This window comes from Chiloscyllium punctatum, chromosome 38 (genome assembly GCF_047496795.1).
Source record: "Chiloscyllium punctatum isolate Juve2018m chromosome 38, sChiPun1.3, whole genome shotgun sequence".
Lineage (NCBI taxonomy): Eukaryota > Metazoa > Chordata > Chondrichthyes > Orectolobiformes > Hemiscylliidae > Chiloscyllium > Chiloscyllium punctatum.
In genome coordinates this window covers 51,481,965-51,504,543 of record NC_092776.1, presented here as the reverse complement: position 1 = coordinate 51,504,543, position 22,579 = coordinate 51,481,965, and the positions used below count along the sequence as shown (strand labels likewise).

Sequence of the window (22,579 nt, the reverse complement as noted above, 5' to 3'; positions counted from 1 at the left end):
TGTTTAATGACGAGAGTTGACAGAATATGTTTGTTTAGAGTTACTATGAGGGTGATACATGAAACTACAGAAGCTAAAGATGCTAAACTTAATATCCGCAGTCACAGTATGTGTCCGGGAAGAGCAGTGAGCTTCCTGAGCATTATGGACATCATTGCTCCCTCAAGCTGCAGGAAAATATTGGTAGATCATTTTTCTTTATTTTCTACTTCTAGGGATTTTTGTGCAACACATTGGCTATGTGTTTTCTCATATATTGTCTGCATTTCATAATAAATTAATTGGATTTATAGTGCTTTAGGATGTTTTGAGATAAGGATCTTTAGAAATTCTCAAAAAAACTCAACCTTCCATGCAATTTATGAATAAAAGAAATTGTTAAAAAGCATTGCCTAATAAACGTGTGAAAAGTAAACAGAGACTGGGGGCAGGTGGTAGAACAACATAACCCCTTTCAGCTTCACTAAACCCTCAACCAAAAAAAAACCAAAATGATTCAATGGAAGTGTCACTGAAACTAATAGATGACGCTATTTGAATTACATGGTACCTTCCTTAAGGGCAGGAGCAGTCAGTTCTGCTATAACGTGGTCGTTCTGTTCTTGTGCAATCCTGTGTTATAGGAAAATCATGTAATAGCAGCACCATTAAAACTAATCATGTTGCAACCAATACATGCTTTAAAATTTTGCACTTTGGCAACTATGTCCCCAATTTGTCAATTGTGTTATAGCGAATTTATGTTAACAAAACGCGTGTTATAGCAGAACAACCCATATTTGAATCGGGATAAAGACCAGGTCAATGTAGTGTGTGCTAGACCTAAGGCTAGGAAAAACCATGGAAGAAAATGGTCCACTTTACAGAAGATGCATGATTGACTAATATCACTCAACAGTCTGATCAAGTAAGTACTTAATGTGAGATTAAATGTTACCAGTCGTTAACCCATGCAAAGCCCTTGCATGCAAATGGGTTTCTGTAACATTTCTGGCAATGTTCTTATTGTAGACTGGGAAATCCTGGACTTGACCCATATAAAATCTCTCAACTTTCGTTTTTTGAAACTTGCTTTTATTTGTGTGCATTTGCAAGGTTTGATGTAGAAGCAGTTATGCCATGTGAGTGACAGCTGGAAATCCCTGCGAGCAATAATGCTGTGAATGCTGGATTTGATGGGAAATTCATTGTAATAGCTTTGTAAATAGCAGAAAGGATAATGCAAAGGGTTATAATTTAAATTGAAGCCAAGCACTGTAGCACTTCTGTAGTTGATTCATTGAGTTTCTGAGAGGTGTCATTTGTAGAGACCTCCCCTCTGGACTAGGGCAAAATTTCATCCCCTGTATTGTCAGCTTCCCAAATGGTGTTTGGTTTTAAGCATCTTACCAGCAACTTAGGTTATATTGCTTTTCACTTTATAAGTGGAAGAGTATTACAGAATGTTAAACAAGAAAAGTCAAGCAGACAGCAGAAAATATTAAGTGTGAAATCAATTTGATGCTGGCAAATGCATTTTGATTTGTTTTGGAAATGAAACCAAGTGGTTCTTCAACAGTTTTCAATTGCTGAAAACTGTCATTAGAGACTGATTTTTACACATTTGATCAGTTATTGACGTTGCATTCAAAATCAAATCTAACATTATGTCTGGAATATGTCATTCAACTTATCTAGCCTGTTCTACCATCTTCTTATTTAATCATGGAATATGGGCTAGGCCAACATTTATTGCCCATTCCTAACTGACCACAGAGCATTCAAAAACCAACTACATCATTGTGGGTCTAGAGTCACATGTAGGCCAGACTAGGTAAAGAAGGCATTTTCCTTCTATGAAGGAGAGTAGGGAACCAGATGGGTTTTACGGACGATCAACAATGGCTACATGGTCATCATTAGACTCACTATCACACATTAATTAATTTCAAATTCCACCATCTGCCATTGTGAGATTCAAGCCCAGGTCCTCAGAACATTACCTAGCTTTTTGGATTAATAGTCTAGTGATAATACCACTAGGCCATTGCCTCCCCTTATCCAGTGAGATGGTGGCTGATCAGCACCATAAGCCTAACATGGGTTCATATCCCTTACCCAGTAAAAATCTATCAATCTCTATCTTGAAAGTTCTGGTTGTCCATCTTTCAGGTAAAACAAAATCAGATTTTCTAAAACCCTTTGTGTGATTAGATGGGAGCAAGTATATAGAAAAGGGGGCATGCTGAAGTGGTTATCATCAGTGGTACGCAGTGAGATGGAAGGGAGATTGTAAAGACAGGGCAGTGGTGGCTTGTGTTGCTTAATAGTGCTCTGTGTTTGTAATGTGACCCCAGGAGGGGCAGGTCTTACACTTGCACTTCTCTTATGGCTCATCATTCAAGGAAGTATCATTTTTAGAAGCATTAACATTTTGGTGGTAGCCCTTGAGGGCCAATATATCAGTCACATGTCAATTTGATTTTCCTGTATCGCACTGACCCATCTCTGCCTATGCTTATAGCTGTTCAGTTGGATCAAAATAAACCCCGAGGAAGAATTAGATCCTTTTTTGACTTTTGCAAAGAGTCTGATGACTGTTTCCTGCTCTTATTTGTATGCTTACTTTTTTTTTAATCCAGTATACAAGACAGTACACATCCATTGTGTACATGCACATGATCTGCCACATCAGAAATTGTTGCATTTGATTTGTGCAAAACGCATGCACTATTATTATGTGTCTGCTACTCACAATTGAAATTAAATTTTGAGCACCTACAAAACTTTTCATTACAATTTTTGCTGTATTTTACAGGATGCTGTTATATTTACTCTAGCAATCCAAAAGCTAAAAGTACCTGGTCAATTTTTTTTGGTGAAAGCCCTCCTACTATGATCCTCTTCCTTGCTTTTTGTGGTAACAGGCGTCTGAATTTGGTTAAAATTGCTCTGGTATTGCCATTATGTTGTGCTTATGTGAAGGACAAAATCTCGAATGAATCTGAGTAACGTGGGATATGCTGAGATTTGTGGCAGAATTAGACAAAAGGTCTGATGAACATTTTGGCATTGTGGTTCTGTTCGCGAAGCTGGGAATTTGTGTTGCAGATGTTTCATACCCTGTCTAGGTGACATCCTCAGTGCTTGGGAGCCTCCTGTGAAGCACTTCTGTGATGTTTCCTCAGGCTAGTCCTTTGGGTTGTGGCATGTCCTCATTCAGTTTTCTTCCCCTTAGGCATCTGTTGATGAAATTGCGGAGGTATCTGTTTTTGGCGAATACATTGTATAGGTGTTCTTCCTCTTTTTGCAGTTCTGGTGTACTGCAGTGTGTTGTGGCCATTTTGAACAGTGTCTTGATGCAACTTCTTTTGTGTGTGTTGGGGTGGTTGCTTTTGTAGTTTAGGACTTGGTCACACACACAGATCAAGTCCTAAACTATGAAAGCAACCACCCCAATACACACAAAAGAAGTTGCATCAAGACACTGTTCAAAAGGCCCACAACACACTGCAGTACACCAGAACTGCAAAAAGAGGAAGAAGAACACCTATACAATGTATTCGCCAAAAACAGATACCTCCGCAATTTCATCAACAGATGCCTAAGGGGAAGACAACTGAATGAGGACATGCCACAACCCAAAGGACTAGCCTGAGGAAACATCACAGAAGTGCTTCACAGGAGGCTCCCAAGCACTGAGGATGTCACCTAGACAGGGGACGAAACGTCTACAACACAAATTCCCAGCTCGGCGAACAGAACCACAACAATGAGCACCCGAGCTACAAATCTTCTCCCAAACTTTGAACATTTTGGCATCGGGAACATCAACTAGTGGTATTCCTCATCAGTAAGGCAAATTTACCACTAGGCAGTGGTGAGGTTCCAATGAAGGGCGAGTCATAAACCTGCTAAATGCATTCTTGACTGCCAACTTTCCTCATTAATGTTCAGATTTTTATCTCATCAAATGCTCCAAATAAACTAGATATAAACTGGATTCCCTTACTAATTGAGTAACTGTTTCCAAGCCACCATTGTGAGAATGGAGTGTTATTGCTCCAAATGCAACATTTCGATGGAAGCGCAATCTGAGTCTGCTGTCAGTGTATGCCAGAAACTCCCCTGGAACTTCTCTTGCTCCAGTTTTATTGTGGGAAATGTAAATCCAACTATCAGATTGATTCTGAATAAATTCCTGATCCTGGTTTCCAAAGCTCTTGACAAAATCTGTCCTAGAACTTTAGTGAAGTTCAGAAAGATCGTATGCAGAGTTTTGGTATACATGTCAAATTTGAATTAACCTTTGAACCCGATATTCATTATCACCTCGATGATTTTGAATTCCTTAAAATTGCTGATCTTGATTCTGCAATTTTAGGTCCTCCATCAATAAGCTGATTTCTAGTGTTGTTTCTACTTTATTATTTTGTCACGTATTCTTTTTCCTCACCTCCCTGAGTCCACATTTTATAAATAAGAAAAGATCAAAAATGGAGGTTCTCTCTCTTTCAGATTAGATGACTTACAGTGTGGAAACAGGTCCTTTGGCCCAACAAGTCCACACCAACCCGCCACCCACCCAGACCCATTCCCCTACATTTACCCCTTCACCCAACACAATGGGCAATTTAGCATGGCCAATTCACCTAACCTGCACATTTTTGGATTGTGGGAGGAAACCGGAGCACCGGAGGAAACCCACACAGAATGTGCAAACTCCACACAAAGAGTCGCCTGAGGAGGGAATTGAACTTGGGTCTCTGGCACTGTGAGGCAGCAGTGCTAACCACTGTGCCACTAGTTCTTACCTCTTTTGCTTAATTTTTTTGTAACTTCCATCATTCCACCCCACCACACCTGAAACAACATTAGCAGAATTTTCATTCACGTTTGAAATTTTGTTCAAGGACCAGTCATAGAGTCATAGAGATGTACAGCATGGAAACAGACCCTTTGGTCCAACTCGTCCATGCCGACCAGATATCCCAACCCAATCTAGTCCCACGTGTCAGCACCTGGCCCATATCCCTCTAAACCCAACCTATTCATATACCCATCCAAATGCCTTTTAAATGTTGCAATTGTACCAGCTTCCACCACTTCCTCTGGCAGCTCATTCCATATACCTACCACCCTGTGAGTGAAAAGGTTGCCTTCTTTTATATCTTTTCCCTCTCACCCTAAACCTATGCCCTCTAGTTCTGGACTCCCCCACTCCAGGGAAGAGACTTTTTCTATTTATCCTATCTATGCCCCTCATGACTTTATAAACCTCTACAAGGTCACCCCTCAGCCTCCAATGCTTCAGGGAAAACAGCCTCAGCCTGTTCAACCTCTCCCTATAGCTCAAATCCTCCAGCCCTGGCAACATCCTTATAAATCTTTTCTGAACCCTTTCAGCCCACCTTTCAATTTCTCTCTCTTCTATAAACTTTCCAAAAACCCATATTCTGCCCTCTAAGGTCTTGCATGGTGTTCTCCTTATTTAAATTGTATACATTCAATTAGCCTGTTAGATATTCTGTTCAAAGCATAAGCTGTTATTGGTTTTATCATCAAAGGATCATGTAAAGCTAAATCCTTTTTCATTTTTTGTTACTGACAGATACATTAGACTTCAGTGTAGGGAGCACCACACCTCAGAATTCACTGATGACTCTTAAGTAGATGATTTGGCAAGATACAAGGAAGATTGTAAAAGACGAGACAGTAAAGACATGATGTAAAAGGAGCAGGCAGATAGGGGAAATTTAATGTTGACAAACATGGGAGAATATTTATTAGGACAAACAACTAGGAGTGGAAAGATGTTCAAATTAATCCTGGGCAAATAGCCTCAGGGGTAAAATTCACAATTTTGAGAGTGAGCGCATATTTATGAAGCTATAAGGAAGGGTAATGAATTTATGACTTTATAAATAGGTGCACAGGCTACAGGAATATATGTTCATCAATGGGTTATGTCAGGCTGATTTATGAAAATTCTATGAGGGAGTCACAAGCAGGACAGGTAAAGGAGAAGGAAGTGCATGCAATATATTTGGATTTTCAGAAGGCTTTTGAGGAAATACAAATACTTTTAAGGTAAGACTCCCAGTACTGGAAATAGTGTATTTGCACGGAAAGTGGGTTGGCTACGTAATAAAGAATAGATGTGGGTGGTATTTTTCGGATGGTAACCTGATACTAATGGAATCGGTGGGATCGGTGCTGGGGCCACAGTTTTATATACAGTATATTTTCATGGCTTGTATTAGGGTAATCAATGTTTTATAGCCAAGTTTGCAGAAGATCCAAAATAATAGGGAAGTCATTTGTTGAGAATGACACAGTTTACAGAGGTACTGGTTAAATGAGTGTACAAAAACATAGCAGATGGAATGTGATGTGGGAAACTGTGATTTAAAAGAGATCTAAAAGGCAACTTTTTTCACACAAAGGGTGGTGTGTATCTGGAATGAACTGTCAGAAGAAGTGGTAGAGGCTAATACAATTACACCATTTAAAAAGCAACCGGATAAGTCTATGAATACGAAGGATTTAGAGAGATATAAGCCAAATGCTGGCGAATGAGACTAAGTTAATTTAGAATATCTGCGTCAGCATGGACGAGTTGGACCGAAGGGTCTGTTCCAGTGCTGTATATCTCTGTGACTCTTTGACTCTATGCATTTTGTCAGGAAGATTAAAAAAGCTTATTTTGTTTTATACAGAGCAAGACTGCAAAAAGCTCCAGCCCAGGTATTGCCCATGAATTGCAAGCACCTAGCATCCAGGTTCAGCAGGTAATAGTGAAGGCAAATGGACTGTTAACATGTACATCAAAGGGAATGGTGGTAAAAATAGGGAGATCTTGTTAAAACTATACTAAGCACTAGTCAGATCACACCTAAAATACCGTGAACAGTTTTGGTCCTCTTATTTAAGGAAAGCTATCTTGGCATTGGAGGCAGTCTTGGGAGAGTTCCCTAGTTTGATTCTGGTTATGGATGGATTGCCTTCTACTGACAGATTGAATAGGATGGACCTGTACTCATTGGAGTTTAGAAAGATGAGAGTCAGCTTTCGTGAAATAAACTCTGTCAAGTCCCTCAAGAATCTTATTTCTGTGGAAAGGTTGTTTCCTTTGTTGTAGAACGTAGCACCTCAGAGTCATGTACAGCACAGAAACAGACCCTTTAGCCCAACACGTCCACGGCATCCAGCTATCCTAAATTAATCCAGTCCCATTTGCCAGCATTTGGCTCATATACCTCCGAACCATTCCTATATCTATCCAGATGCCTTTTAAATGTTGTAATTGTACCAACAACCTCCATTTCCTCTGGCAACTCATTCCATATATGCACCACCCTTTGTGTGAAAAAGCTGCCCCCCCCCCCCCCCCACTTAGGTCCCTTTACATCTTTCTCCTCTCACCCTAAACCTATTCCCTCTAGTTTTGGACTCCACGACCCCACAAAAAAGACTTTGGCACTCACCCTACCCATGCACCTCATGATTTTGTAAGCCTCGATAAGGTCACACCTCAGCCTCTGATGCTCCAGAGAAAATAGCCCTAGCCTATTCAGCCTCAAACCCTCCAACCCTGCCAAATTCCTTTAAATCTTTTCTGAACTCTTCTCAAATTTCACAACATCCTTCCTTTAGCAGAGATATCAGAATTGCCTAACAAATGTCCTGTGCAGCTGCAACAGGACTTCCCAACTCTTAATGTAGAAATTGAGGACTGCAGATGCTGGAGATCAGAGTCGAGAATATGGTGCTGGAAAAACACAGCAGGTCAGGCAGCATCCAAGGAGCAGGGAATCGACGTTTTGGGCATAAGCCCTTCATCAGGAATTATGAAGAATTCCTGATGAAGGGCTTTTGTCCAAAATATCGATTCCCCTGCTCCTTGGATGCTGCCTGACCTGCTATGCTTTTCCAGCACCATACTCTCTTCCTAACTGTTATACTCAATGCACTGATCAAATAAAGGCAAGCATACCAAATGCCTGAGAGCATAATCTTAGAATAAGACTAATGAGGGGGAGCACCTTTTCTGAGGGTAATGAATTTTGGGAATTCTTTACCATAGAGGGCTGTCGAGGTTAACTTGTTAAGTCTATTCAAAGCTGAGCAAGCCAGATTTTTAATTATTGGGGGAATCTAGTTTATGGGAAACAGGCAGGAAAGTGGAATTGAAGTTTATTAGATCAGCCATGATTACATTGAATGGCAGAGCATACTCGATAGGTTGAATGGCCCACTTCTGTTTCGATCTCTTATGATCTGATGTCTCCTTGAGTCATTCTAGTTATAAAACATTAACAGCAAAATATGTTTGTTCCTTCTTTGTTTGCTGTTTGTCTGAATTATTCAATGCAATGGTTGCCTCAACTATTTGATAACGTCACTGTTGCTGGACGGCAGAAACTCCTGCTGCTATTGCAAGAATGAAATGATTGACATGAAAGGTGAAGTCTATGCCACAGAACAAGTTGTATCTTTTGTGGGCAGCTTTCTGCAAGGTTGATGGTTAACCATATTGCTGAGAGAAGAAATGGACAAAATTACTTATAAATAACTTGTTATACAAGAGTGGAAAAATAACTATTATTAAAACTTGGTATGAGTATTTGTGCAATATCTTTAGTTTGTATTTACTCACATGATATATTGCTTTAGGATTAACCTGTGGTTTTATAGGCATGAGCAACTACATGATTCGCCCACCATTGGAAAACAAAAGGCACAAAATAAAACACACTACAGGTTTAGGTTATACTCAGAAATGCACAATTGTTGCTTTGATTACTTAGACAAAGCAATGCTGCAAGTTGCTTTCTGGCTTTGAGTCAGTGTAATGATCTTGTATTTTTCTTAATCTTTTGAACTATGAATGTTCTGTTCATATTCAAAATTGGTTTAAAAATAATTCATAAAAATATGTACAACATTGTTGACAGAATATTTGAGTAATCAGAGATTTACATTCCATTAAAGATCACTTTCAAATTCTTTAAATGAATGAATTTGGCATCGAGGTTGTTAGTTGTAAAGAGTTATTTCATGGAGAGCACGTTGCCAGTTTTTATATTAGAGGATGAACTAATCTAAATGACTAGTAAAAACAATGAAAGATCGCAGCATCTGCAGTTATTTGCTCCTGTAATATAAATGATACATTTGTATCAATGAGTTTGTGTAACATTGAGTTCTCAAATTGGTGTAAGCATTGGGACAGATTTTAACGGAGTGGCAATCTGATATATATTGCTACTCCATTCCTTTTACTACCACAGATGTGCTCCATTTTTCTGAAAGGAGGTTCTAATTCAGGTTCATTCAGAAATGTGGAGCTGTATTTCCCTTCTGATGGTAAGCTCATTGTGTAGAACTATCATGGTCCCCATATCTCTTTCTCCACAGCAACCAGCCACCATATTCTAATCTCCAGAATTGCACTTTAACAGTTGAAGTCAAAAGTACGTACTGAAGGGCGGCAGGATGGCACAGTTGTTAGTGTTGCTGCCGCACAGTGCCAATGACCCAGGTTTGATTCCAACCTCAGGCAACTGTCTGTGTAGGGTTTGCACGTTCTCCCCATGTAGGTTTCCTTCAGATGCTGAGGTTTCTTCCTGCAGTCTAAAGATATGCACTTCAAGTGGATTGGCCTTGCTAAATTGTCCCATAGTGACCAGGGATATGCAGGCAGGGTGTGTAAGCCATTGGGAAATGTGAAGTTATGGGAATAAGATGGGGAGGACCAGGTCTGTGTGAGATAGTCTTAGGAGGGTCAGTGCAGACTCAATTGGGGTCAATGCACTGTAGGGGTTCTATGATTCTTCAAGTTCACTGATTCAAATAGAGACATCTTGGTGTGTTTGAGGCATAGAGGAATCCAGTGCAGTAGGGGGATTCAATTTCCCAAGCTGTTCGTTTTATAGCTTACTCTGATGGAGATTCCCATGTGCAGTTCCCATCTACCCTTTCAGAACATTTATCTGTCTTTTGGAGATTTGCGGCCAATTGAAGGGATTCCATTGTGTTGTCTGTTCACAGCATTATTTTATGAAATTGTGGCAATAAATAGAACACAAAGTGATGACATAATGAGTAAATAACTTTTGAGCTTTTGAGTGTTATGGATGCATCACCTTAATTAGCTTAGATTTAATTTGCTTCCATGAGTTTCACCTGTGTGTGTGTTTGCTAAATCTGTTTCTGGATCTCCTGCTTGCCACAGCAAGAAGGCAAGCAAAATGAAATTTGTACATCTTTCTATTTCTTTCATTGTGTGACTTTTCTCCTATTCCGCTGTAAGTGCTTGTATATTCCCCAATGCTAGTGAACATTATGCCCACTGACTGTAATGTTTCAGGGGTCGCAAAGCATCCTTCTTTTAATGGCTTGTAAGGTTTGCACAACTACATTAGAGAAAAAAAATCTACAGATGCTGTAATCCAAAGTCAACAAGCAGGAGGATGGAAGATTTAAGAGTAACAAAAAGATGGGGTACAGGGCTAATGGTCGGATACTTGGTAGTGTGGAAGAGCAGAGGGATCTTGTTGTCCATGTACACAGATCTCTGAAAGTTGCCACCCAGGTAAATAGTGCAGTGAAGAAGGCATATGGCGCACTGGCTTTTATTGGTAGAGGAATTGAGTTCCGGAGTCCAGAGGTCATGCTGCAGTTGTATAAGACTCTGGTGCGGCCGCATCTGGAATATTGTGTGCAGTTTTGGTCGCCATACTATAGGAAGGATGTGGAGGCACTGGAACGGGTGCAGAGGAAGTTTACCAGGATGTTGCCTGGTATGGTAGGAAGATCCTATGAGGAAAGGCTGAGGCACTTGGTGTTGTTTTCATTGGAGAAAAGAAGGTTTGGGGTGACTTGATAGAGGTGTACAAGATGATTAGGGGGTTAGATAGGGTTGACAGTGAGAACCTTTTTCCACGTATGGAGTCAGCTATTACAAGGGGGCATAGCTTTAAATTAAGGGCGGGTAGATATAGGACTGATGTTAGGGGTAGGTTCTTCACTCAGCGAGTCGTAAGTTCATGGAATGCCCTGCCAGTAGCAGTGGTGGACTCTCCCTCTTTATGGGTATTTAAGCGGGCATTGGATAGGTATATGGAGGATAGTGGGTTAGTGTAGGTTAGGTGGGCTTTGATCGGCGCAACATTGAGGGCCGAAGGGCCTGTACTGCGCTGTATTCTTCTATCTATCTATCTATCTATCTATCTAACACAGCAAGCCAGGCAGCATCAGGACGTGGAAACATCAATGCTTTGGGTGTAACCCTTCTTCAGGAGTAGGGGTGAGTGTAAGGGGAGCCGCAGATAAAGGGGGTGGTGTGAGGGAGGGATAGGTGAACACAAGTAGAGGGTACAATCTGGTTGGTCAATGGGAAGAATGAATCCGGTTAGTAGCTGGAAGGAAGGGTTAATCAAAGGAATGGAAGGGAGGGGGGCTGGGAAAGGAGTCAGGGGATGAGAAGGGAGACTTTTTGGAATTGGAGAGCTCAATTGGAGTAGTTTGGGCTGTGTAGGCTGCCCAGGTGGAAGATGAAGTGGTGTTACTCCAATTTGCCACAGCGAATCAGATTGCAAAGCACTCCCTCTCCTTATCTGCAGTTCCCCTTACACCCACCCCCAGTCCTAAAGAAGGGTTATCCCCGAAACGTTGACTTCTCCACCTCTTGATGCTGCCTGGCTTGCTGTATTCTTCCAGTCTCCTGCTTGTCTACCTTGCACAACTATGTTAGCTTCCACTTCAGAAATTTCTCGATTATTAAAATTTCAGTCTTGTTTTCGAATCCCTCAATGGCCTCAGACTTCTTACCACCTAATTCTTATAAAACTCTTTAGCCCTATATCACAAAATCTCCAAGCTCTTGTAACTTATGAATATTGTTGGTCTTAATCACTTCTCCACAGGCAGACCTTGCTGCAGTTGCCTTCGTCCTCAACTCCAGAACCTCTTCTTTGAGTTACATTGTGTCTTTAACTCTCTGTCCCCCTCCTTTGGAGACATCTCTTTGACCGATCTTTAGGTCATCCAACCTTAATATCTCCTTATCCTGAAAAGCAGACTTTGTTGGGTAATGCTTTGGGCAAAACATCATTTGGAAATACCATTTAAATGCAAATTGTCATTGGACCATACGACTGTAATAAATAGGAACAGGATTAAACCATTCAGTCCCTTGAGCCTGCTCCACCATTCAATACACTAATGTCTAATCTGACATGCATCATATCCACTTTTCTGCCCTTTCCCTTTAATCCTCGATTCTCCAACTGATCAAGAATCTAACTATCTCAGCCTTAAATATACACAAGGCCTCTGCCCTCATAGCCCTCTGTGGTAAGGAATTTCAAAGACTCTTAAATCTCAGAGAAGAAATCCTACCTCAGACCACTTTCTTAAATTGGCATGCCTTTATTGTGAGACTATACTTTCTAGTCCAAGAATCTCCTGTGAAAGGAAATATTCTCTCAGCATTTACTCTGTCAAGCCCCTTAAGAATCCTATGTTTCAAATGGAATACCTCCTATTCTTCTGAGCCCCAGTGAGATGCATCCCAACCTGTTTAGCCTTTGCTCATAAAACAATCCATCCATACCAGGGATCATCTGAGTGAAACTTCTCTGAACTGCCTTCAATGAAATTATATGTTCCATTGCATAAGAGGACCAGAACAGCTGACAGTACTCCAGATGTCATCTCACCTTGTGCATCCGTTCCACTATTTGACTGCTTCTCTGAGGAAAGATACAAGCTAGTCATTTAGACAGCAAGTTTGTTGTATTCATATACCTTTACCATCATTTCTGTCTATTTACTGGTGTTATCTCTGCCACTGTTATTTCCTCCTCAGCACTGGTGCAGAAAGAACACTGCAGCAGATCAACCTGTGGTAGCTCAGCTGCCAGGAATGTAAAAGAGAAGTATTGTAACACTTACATTGTATGAAGGATTGATCCACTGAATGAGAAAAACTGAATGAAATCATTGCATCAACTTTCCAGCCCCTCTAAAGCCATCATAACAGGAAGTCCAAGTGCTGTTCTTTCAGGACAATTATGGAATCATAGAATCCCTAGAGTGCAGAAACAGGGCATTTGGTCTATTGAGTCCGCACTGACCCTCTGAGAAACGTCCCACCCAAATCCAACCCTCTACACTTTGCCAATAACCCTGCATTCTCCATGGCTGGCCTACCTTGCCTGCACAGTCCTGGATATTAGAGGACAATTGAGCCTGGTCAATCGGCAGAACCTGCACATCTTTGGACTGTGGAAGGAATTCGGAACACCCGTTGGAAACCCATGCTGACACAGGATGAATGTCTGTGTGGAGTTTGCGCAATTATCTGAGGCTGGAATCAAAGCCAGGTCTCTGGCACTGTGAGGCAGCAGTGTGAATCACTGAGCCACTGTGCTGCCCCAATTGGAGTTGGGGTTGGTGGGGCGGGGGTAGTTGGGGAGAGCTGGAATTGTGTACCATATGTTCTGGACTACGCCAAATTCTCTCAAAACATTTCAAGAAAGTAGCCTGGATCCTACCTTTTCTAGTTGTTATAAGCAGATATAAAGTGGATATCCCAGAAGTTATGCAGCTGGCCCAACTATTTAGTTTTAAACAAAACAGCATTTATTTTTAAGATTACCGAATGAAACACAAACAAAAGAGAACGGAATACCAAACAACTTAACCTATCCGAAAACCCAACAGATTATTCCCAACGTATTGATGCTGTTTCAAATTCCTGCAACAATCCTCATAATCACCTCTTGACAAAAAAAGGTAAAATCAAAGGCAGGGTCTCACAGGAGAACATAAGAGCTAGGAGCAGGAGCAGGAGTAGGCCATTTGGCCCTGTGAGCCTGCTCTGCCATTCAATAAGATCATGGCTGATCTTTTTGTGGCCTCTGCTCCACCGTAACTTTTAATTCCTTCATTGTTCAAAAGAAGTCTATCTGAGCTTTAAAAACATTTCCTGAAGTAGTGTCAACTACTTCACTGGGCAGGGAATTCCATAGATTCACAACCCTCTGGTGAAGAAGTTCCTTGTCAATTCACTCCTAAATCTGCTCCACCTAATTTTGAGGCTACACCGTCTTGTCCTAGTTTCAACTGCCAGTGGAAACATCCTCACGACTGCTATCTTATCTATTCCCTCATAACTTTATGTTTCTAAAAGATCCCCCTTCATTCTTTTAAATTCCAATGAATATAATCCCAGTCTACTCAGTCTGTCTTCATTAGCCAAACCCCTCAACACTCAAATCAACCTGGTGAACCTCCTCTGCACCCGCTCAAGTGCCAATACATCCTTTCTCAAGTAAGGAGACAAAAACTGCACATAGTAGACCAGGTGTGGCCTCACCACCTGATACATCTACAATATAACCTCCCTGCTTTTAAACTCAATCCCCTTCGCAATGAAGGACAAAATTCCATTTGCCTTCCTAATTATCTGCTGAACCTGTAGATCAATCCTTTGTGATTCATGCGCAAGGATACCCAGGTCCCTCTGCATAGCAGCATGTTGCAGTTTCTTCACATTCATGTAATAAGTCTTTTTACTGTTTATCCTACCAAAATGGATGACTTCCCATTTATTAACATTGCATTCCATCTGCCAGACCTTTGTCCACTCACTTAAAGTATCTATGTTCCTCTGCAAAGCTTCACAATCCTCTGCACACTTTGGCTTGCCATTCACCTTAGTGTCATCTGCAAACTTTGACACACTACATGTGCTCCCCAACTCCAAGTCGTCAATGTAAGTTGTGAACAATTGCGGTCCCAACACTGATGCCTGAGGCACACTACTTACTGATTGCAAACCAGAATAGCCATTCATTTATCCCCAGTCTTTGCTTCCTGTTAGTCAACCAGTCCTCTATCCATGCTAATACATTGCCCATAACATGCATCTTTATCTTATGCAGCAGCCTCACGAGAGAGACATGGCAGAGTGATTTAGTGTGGAACCCCTTCCATTGTAGCTATTTCTTTGGATTCCTCAGCTTACACTGATCAACAACTCTGAATAGCCAGACTGCTAAAACCAAACCAAACCACAGAAAAGCTGAACTGGGAGACATGGCCCCACCCCTTTCATTTTACAAGTTTTTGTTTAAACTTAAAAAGCTTCAAGTAGATAAACCCAGACATCTCAGAACCCATGACTATATGACCTCTCTGAAGAAAAAACAGGGACAACATAACCTTGTTAAAGGAGCAGCATGGTCACACATATATTTTCATTGGCTTCTCTTCTCCATAGTTATGCTTAGTTTCATCTTGTAATTATCTGAAACATATACAATAATAGATAAGGGCCATTTCAAAGACAACTACAGACTTTCCTACGTGTTAATGAATCATGCAGTCAGGAAAATGCGTTCAACTTCCTGGAAAGGTTGAGAACAAAAGCACCAAGAGAGGGAGCTGTTTGAAAATATCTCGGGCCTCTGTGGCAAATAACCATGTTCATTAAGTATTAAAATCAAGGATCTGAGAGAACTCAAAATTCCAGTTTATTCTAGATTGCCATCTATCCAATTCAATTGTCAGGTGTAATGCACATTATGTCCATAGGTACCCAAGTCTATATCTGTTTAAAGATTTAGCTTGAAATCTCCTGCTTTATGAAAAGAGGATGATAAACAGAAACATTACATTATGCAGATATCTTCCAATACTATACTTCAAAAGCTGTTCAGATTTAGGAAAAAATGCTGTCGTATACATTTCAAGTTGCAACCCTTCTGGTAAACTCTCATTCTATTTATGTTGGTTTCAGTCATGAATATGTTGGCTCCTGGAAATACGTCAAGGATTATATGGCTTCTTACAATTAAAAGAACATCTACAACTTCTTACAGAGGGAGTAGCTTGAGACGGACCAGGCGAAAGATGGAGACTCCCAAAGCCTTGGGTTCAAACAACCCTACCTCCTCAGCTGGTGAATATATTTATTCCATCAGTGCATCTTATTCACCTTGTGAGACAAATACGTAATAAATAGTCGATGTAGGAATGACCGAAAAATTCAGAGTGATAACTTCGACTTTTGACAGGATTCAATTTTTAATCAAACTTTCGGTATCCTTACAAGGCAGACGGAACAGCAAACTGAGTGCTCTTTTCCACTTTAGGGGAGTGCAGTTTTTCTTTTGGTATGTGCGGCTGCTGTGTGTCATCATTTTATCAAATGTGTTAGGACTGGTATTTTGGAATATTTTGTGCAATTCTGGTCTCCCTGTTGGAAGGATATTGTGAAACTTGAAAGGGTTCAGAAAAGATTTGTAAGGAATTTGCAGGATTGGAGGGTTTGAGCTAAAGGGAGAGGTGGAATAGGCTGGGGCTGTTTTCCCTGAAGCGTCAGAGGCTGAGAGGTGACCTTAAAGAGATTTATAAAATCAAAAGTGAATGGATAGTATAAATACTCCACCCTGGGGTGGAGGAGTCCAAAACTAGAGGGCATAGGTTTAGGATGAGAGGGGAAAGACTTAAAATGGACTTATTTTCATGTAGAAGGTGGTACTGATATGCAATGAACTGCCAGAGGAAGTTGGGGAGACTGGTACAATTACAACATTTAAAAACATTTAGATGGGTATATGAATGGGAAAGTTATAGAGGGATATGAACCAAGTGCTGGCAAATGGGACTAGATTAGGTTAGAATATCTGGTCGGCATGGATGAGTTGGACCGAAGGGTCTGTTTCCGTATTGTACATCTCTATGACTGTGTGACTCTATGGTGCCCCCACCACTTAATTAAAAAACGGGTCATCTCCCCTGATTCCATAAAACCAGACAGGCTGAGCATTCCAATCCAGCATTTATTCTGCAATATACCTGACCAAGCATAGAAATGTTTTGCTGCAACTTATTAATTTTTACTGAATCTGAAGATGTCTCTTAATAGGAGATATAGAGCACTGTTATCCCTTTAGGATATGAACATTTTATTGTATGCACATTAGTTGACCAAACTCCTAGGATTTCTGTAACAATCTTTCAGAGAACAGTGGATTTTACAAGGAAATCCTCCAACATACAGCTTCATGCTGGGAGTGTGAATTTAATTAACATTATCAGTTGGAAGTCCCTTCTTAATGCTGTAATGTTTAAGTACAAGTACATACTCATGCCATTTGTAAAATTCTGTTCTCTGTTAACCAGCCATGGAAAAACAAAATATGGAAGTAAATCCACTATACTACACTGCAAAGTGCCTTTTTGAAATTGATATAGGCTAATGATGGATGAGGCTAATAATATGTTTTGAGATTTTGTTGAAAATGGTTGATCATTGAAGATAAAATCAGCTACATCACAGGAGTGTTACTGAAAATTAATGTTCATTTTACTGGAAAGGTTAAAAAAAAATGTAGTTTGAAATATTCTGATCACTGCACCTGAAAAAGAGATCACTGTTTGCATAGTTCTCAGCTTTGCTCAATTCCACTGACCCTGCATTGCAATAATTAATCTGCCAACATTTAATTCTTCTGTGGCCCCACCTCTCACTCCAGGCTCAATGGAAGGGCACCTTTATAAGATTATTTTTCTTATTATTGCTTTTCTATAAGTGTTCTATCTGGACTTTGAATTGAATTAATCATCATAAGATGCTCTAATTCACTGTTAATCAACCAAAATTGATGGCTGCACACAAGAATAGATAAAGTGACAGTGTTTCAGCCTCATGCAGGGCCAGGGAGAGAAACCCTAGGACTCTTTTACTAAAGGCTGAAACATATTTGACAGTGTGGATGTCTCTGTACCCCAAGGACTGCAGCAGTTCAAGCAGGCAGTTTTCTTTCACTTTCCCAAGGGCAATAGGGATGGGAAATAAATCCTGGCACACTCCAATATGATGTGCAAATTTAAAAAAAGCACGTATTGCAACATTTGTGTATTAATTCAAGCACATACCACTATTCAATGTAGACTTTTTGATAGTATTTCTGTTTTGCCAAAATCTGAAATTCAAGCATGAAAGGTTACAGCACATCTTGGTGCGCTTTCTACACTATTCTCTCAGTTGTTAAGTAATACATTGACTTCAGTGATTGATAAGAATATTGATTTGCTGTGATGGTTTGTCCCTGCTTTCCATACAGAAAGCAATTGGATGCTGCTTTCCCTTTGTATTAACATGGTCTATTGGAGCTGATGGCTGTGGGTTGGGATTGCTGTCATTGACTAAAATAGATTGGCTATTCTGACTGGTTGAGTTGTATGATAAAAATTCTGCTCTCTCGATGATGTTTCTAGTGCTGCTAAGGTGCTGAAGTTAAGCTTTTTTCACCCACATTAAATGCCACTTTAACAAGTAAACAAATCAAAAATCGAAGAAATACAGTGCAAAGGTCTGAAAAGAATCCTGTTGTATTTCTTCTACTATTTTGCCAGTAACATGAAAAATGTTCTTTGTACAAATGTGTAAGACAAGGGCCAGTGAGATCACGTACCCAATGATGGTGTCTCTCAATCATTTTATTACTAATGAAAAATGTAATTATCCATATCTAGATTGTCAGTTGGCCACATCTATCGAAGGGCTAATAAATTGGATGACCCCCCGCTGTTCTAGTTATGAAGTTCAATGTTTACAGAATAAATTAATCAACATTCAGTTACCTACTAAAACCTGAACCAAATGTTGTTTGTAAGCTTCAATTAGAATAAAAATGTCTGCTTGAACAGAGAACCAAAAACATTTAATGCAACACTAGCTTATTTCTATATAATAGAGGTTATTACAAAAATACTGGCAATGACATAAATGAAATAACTAGAGCTAATTGTGACTTCATTCAATAGCATACATTGGATTAGAGTGAAGCTGAAGCCCATTCAGTTGCAATTGAGTTTGGGAGAGATGTACAATATGCTATCAGCTTGCTGTCATCAGTTTCACACTGTGACGCACAGCTACAATTATCCCCATCATCTCTATACAAAGCTATAAAATGGAACATGCTTTCAAAATGTCTCATCTAGAGAGGACCAGGTGGCGGGAGCTAAAAGTTCTTAAAAATCCCATTCACTTCAGGCTCAAGTTGCCTTGTCATATTAGGTAACAAAAATTGCAGGGTTAGTGACTGAAAGTCATGTCACGAGAAATTGTTAGCCTGAGTGAGGATAAGAGTGTACATTAATAGGCATCTGATAACGGAAAAGTGATGTGTAGTCAATTAGAAGGAACAAAAATATTTTTAAAACATTTTCTAAAAATAATGTAGAATTTGAGATAAATTGAGGTTGTTTCAGTGTTGCAAAACTGAAATACGAGAGCAGAATTTATAGTCAGTGACAGACCTAATTTCATAAGATTAAGCTTGAAGATATTTACATTCAGGTTAGCATTTTCTCGTGTAGCTTTTTTGTCCAAGGTCTAAGGAAGTCCTCTGCTCTCAGCTGGAAGAAGCAATTCATGACAAGCAGTGTGAGGTTTATGTCTGGGAGAAAACATATGCCTGGATGCTGAGAACAAATTTAGAGTTAGATCATGTTTGTAGCAGGATATCACATTAAACAGTTGCTTAGGATCAGTTACTGAGAGGAAGGTCTCCATATTTCACTGTGATACCAAGGCAGTCATTATTAGACTGCTAAGTGTTCCTGCTTTATGTCAACCTCTCAGGGGTTTATGTACAGATTTTCAGAGGCATGTATTGATGTTTGCACTCACATTGGTACCATGGCTGGGCATCTGCTTCTTGCTTCTCAAATATACGAACTGGACAAGCAAATAAGCCCTTTTTATGCAATTTTCCTTATCTATTGTGTGCCTTTGTAAACTTTAGAGCTACTTTGCACTTGTGGCTGTTAATAAAGTGAATGACTAATGGATGTGCATCCTGTGCTGGACAATAATTTAATTTTCTGCTTCACTTAGGTTAGTGGGAGAAGAAAATATTGATGAAGGATTTATGAGTTTCTGAATCAGTAATCATAATGGGTCAAAGTAATTATGATTGTTTTATCAGCTTTGGAAGCCTTTAGGAATAGAAAATATAGTAGCATACAAATAAATAATGACATTTCCAAAACAGATCATTGAAAACAACTAGGCCACCGCATCCATTATCTTCAAACAGAAAGTAGGACAGTTTCTATATGAGCAAGGAAAGTATGCTTGTATCCAATATAATGTATACATTTGATGAAGTGCTAGCTGGCCAACACAATGTGTAGGTCAGCATTCGATGCAGCCACAATGAACCATCAATTTGAACTTGGGAGGTATTACAAGATGTGCCTTTAAGAAGAATTTGTTCTGGCAATTTTTTTGAAAGCAAATGTTGTAAACTTGGAGCCAAGCTGTCTGCTCTGAACCCAGTTAGCTTTGTTTTCTTTATAAACATTGGAACAATCGAAACAGCCTGAAGAGGTGGCGTCAATCTCCAACCGAACAAAGATTTTTAGTTTAGCTTTCAGCAGTTTCCAGCATCTTGAAGCTGGATGTGGAAGCTCTTACTTCTATCTCGTCTATAGCTGAAAGCTGGGGTTCTCTTCCTGCTGCTGGAATTGCATGCAAGACAATCTATTTTACTGAATTTGCCTTTGCCAAGAGTATATTTTTGGATGTTATATATTGCTACAGTTAAATAAACTATTGTTCAGTTGCATTTTCTAATCAAGTTGTTATTCCAATTCTTCTTTCTTTTGTTTGTATTTTGACCACACTATAAAAACAGTGTTTTGTTTCTAGCCTCGTGGTTTGACCAATTGAATGGCTTTTGCAACAAAATGCCTTTGAAAATAAGAAAAAATTGTGTCTAGGCTATCTTAATATATTTTGAGGGGATTTGTTCTGGTCCATATCAGAGGTGATAATGGTGTTGTTGAACATCCCTCCAATGCACTCCTGACAGTATTGCACTCCTCATCCATTGTATAACTTGTAGTGTTTTGAACTGATCATGTGCTTGGATACAAAGTCATCTAATTTACAGAAAGCACCAACATGATGTAAAGAATAATGCACAAGCATTGAAGGGCTGATTTTCTCGCATCATTAGCTCTGAAAATGGTGTTGCTCACCCTTGGCATGAAACTGCCACTGAATAAGAGGTTGTCATTCCTGGATAAAAGATGTAGGTTAGAAATAAATCATTCCAGGAAATATGAGCAAAATACTGTGGGTGCTGAAAATCTGAAACAAACACAGAATGCTGGAGAAACTCAGCAAGTCTGACAGCATCTGTGGAGATGCTAAATCAGTATCATAACAGACTTGAAATGTTAACTCTGCTTTCCTCTCCACAGCTGCTGCCAAACCTGCTGAGTTTCTCCAGTGTTTTGTGTCCATTCCATGAAATAGTTGGGTGGGATTAAAAAAATTGGTCCAAATTAAATTGAGTGTTTCTTCTGTGATGGACAATACCAAAACAACCTATGGATTAAAAGAATATTGGTTGGCTAAGTTTTTTTTGGCTGAGTGTGAGTTGCATTGAGATTTTTGGAAGGTTTCTCACTCCAAGGCCAGCTAATCTTCTTGCTGTATGTAATCAATTAAGGAACTAGTTACTGCAATAAGTGGGGGGGGAGGTGGGGGGGTGATAAAAATCCTGTAAGGGTCTTAAAACTAGGCTTGCTGGTAGAGCTTATGAATAAACATAGGGCAAACATACTGGGTGTGTTTATTACAAATCCCCAATTAATCAGCAGACAATAGAGGAACAGGTATGTAGACAATTCACTGAGACATGGAAAAACACTAGTAGGGTAATTATGTGAGGGGAACTCTGAAGAAGGGTCACTGGAACCAAAACATTGAATCTGATTTTTCCTCACAAATGAGATCAGACTTGCTAAACATTTGTAATTCTTTGTTTTGTTTTATATTAGGGGATTTCAAATTCCCACAGCATTAATTGTGGTTGTCATAGTGTTAAGGGGTGAAAGGAGGCAATTTCCATAAAATGGATTCAGGAGAGTGTTTGCTTTATATCATCTTGTAAAGGTGATGGTGCAGTGCTAGACCTAATTCCTGGGAGCAAAACCAGACTGGTGTTTGAACTGGTAGTGAGAGAGACTTTTTATGGTAGTGAACACAACACTGCATATTTTAATTGAGAACAAAAAGTACTGGAAATCTCAGCAGGTCAGGCAGTATCTGTGGAGTGACAGCAAGCTAATGTTTTGAAATGAGATAACTCCTCCTCAGTTTGTTCCTACCCTTTTTAAAAAAGTTTCTTACAGAAAAGGAGAAAAAGATTTGAATTGGGGGTAGGCATATTTTATTAAAATAGGTAGGGTCTGGTCAAAGTAGACTGAAGTACATCGACTTGTGGTAATTGTACGAAATAATGGGAATGGAGGGTAGGGTGGAGTGGGGTCTGAGCTGGGGGTTTCAAATACGAGTTGGGTGCAGAATAGGTGCAATATTCTCCCATAGGAGTGAAATGTCGAAGCAACGAGCCCAGTGAACCTTCGGAATAATCAGTGTGGTATAAAAAGGCTGTATTAGATTTCAGTGGAGGCCCAAGTTAAGTGCAGAGGGAACTTAAGAAATCAATTAGTAGAGAAAAGGTGGGCTTGAAATATCACCAGTGGGTAATGTTGTGAA

The 22,579-nt window shown here is 39.9% G+C and overlaps 1 protein-coding gene across 1 annotated transcript in view; it reads left to right on the top strand.

Moving 5' to 3' along the window:
* pcdh15b (protocadherin-related 15b) overlaps positions 1–22,579 on the top strand; it is a 1,519,471-nt gene that overhangs the window by 568,559 nt on the left and 928,333 nt on the right. The window contains exon 4 of the mRNA XM_072557866.1: positions 6,699–6,770. The gene's annotated coding sequence lies outside the window, so the exon portion shown is untranslated. The remainder of the gene's footprint in view (positions 1–6,698; positions 6,771–22,579) is intronic.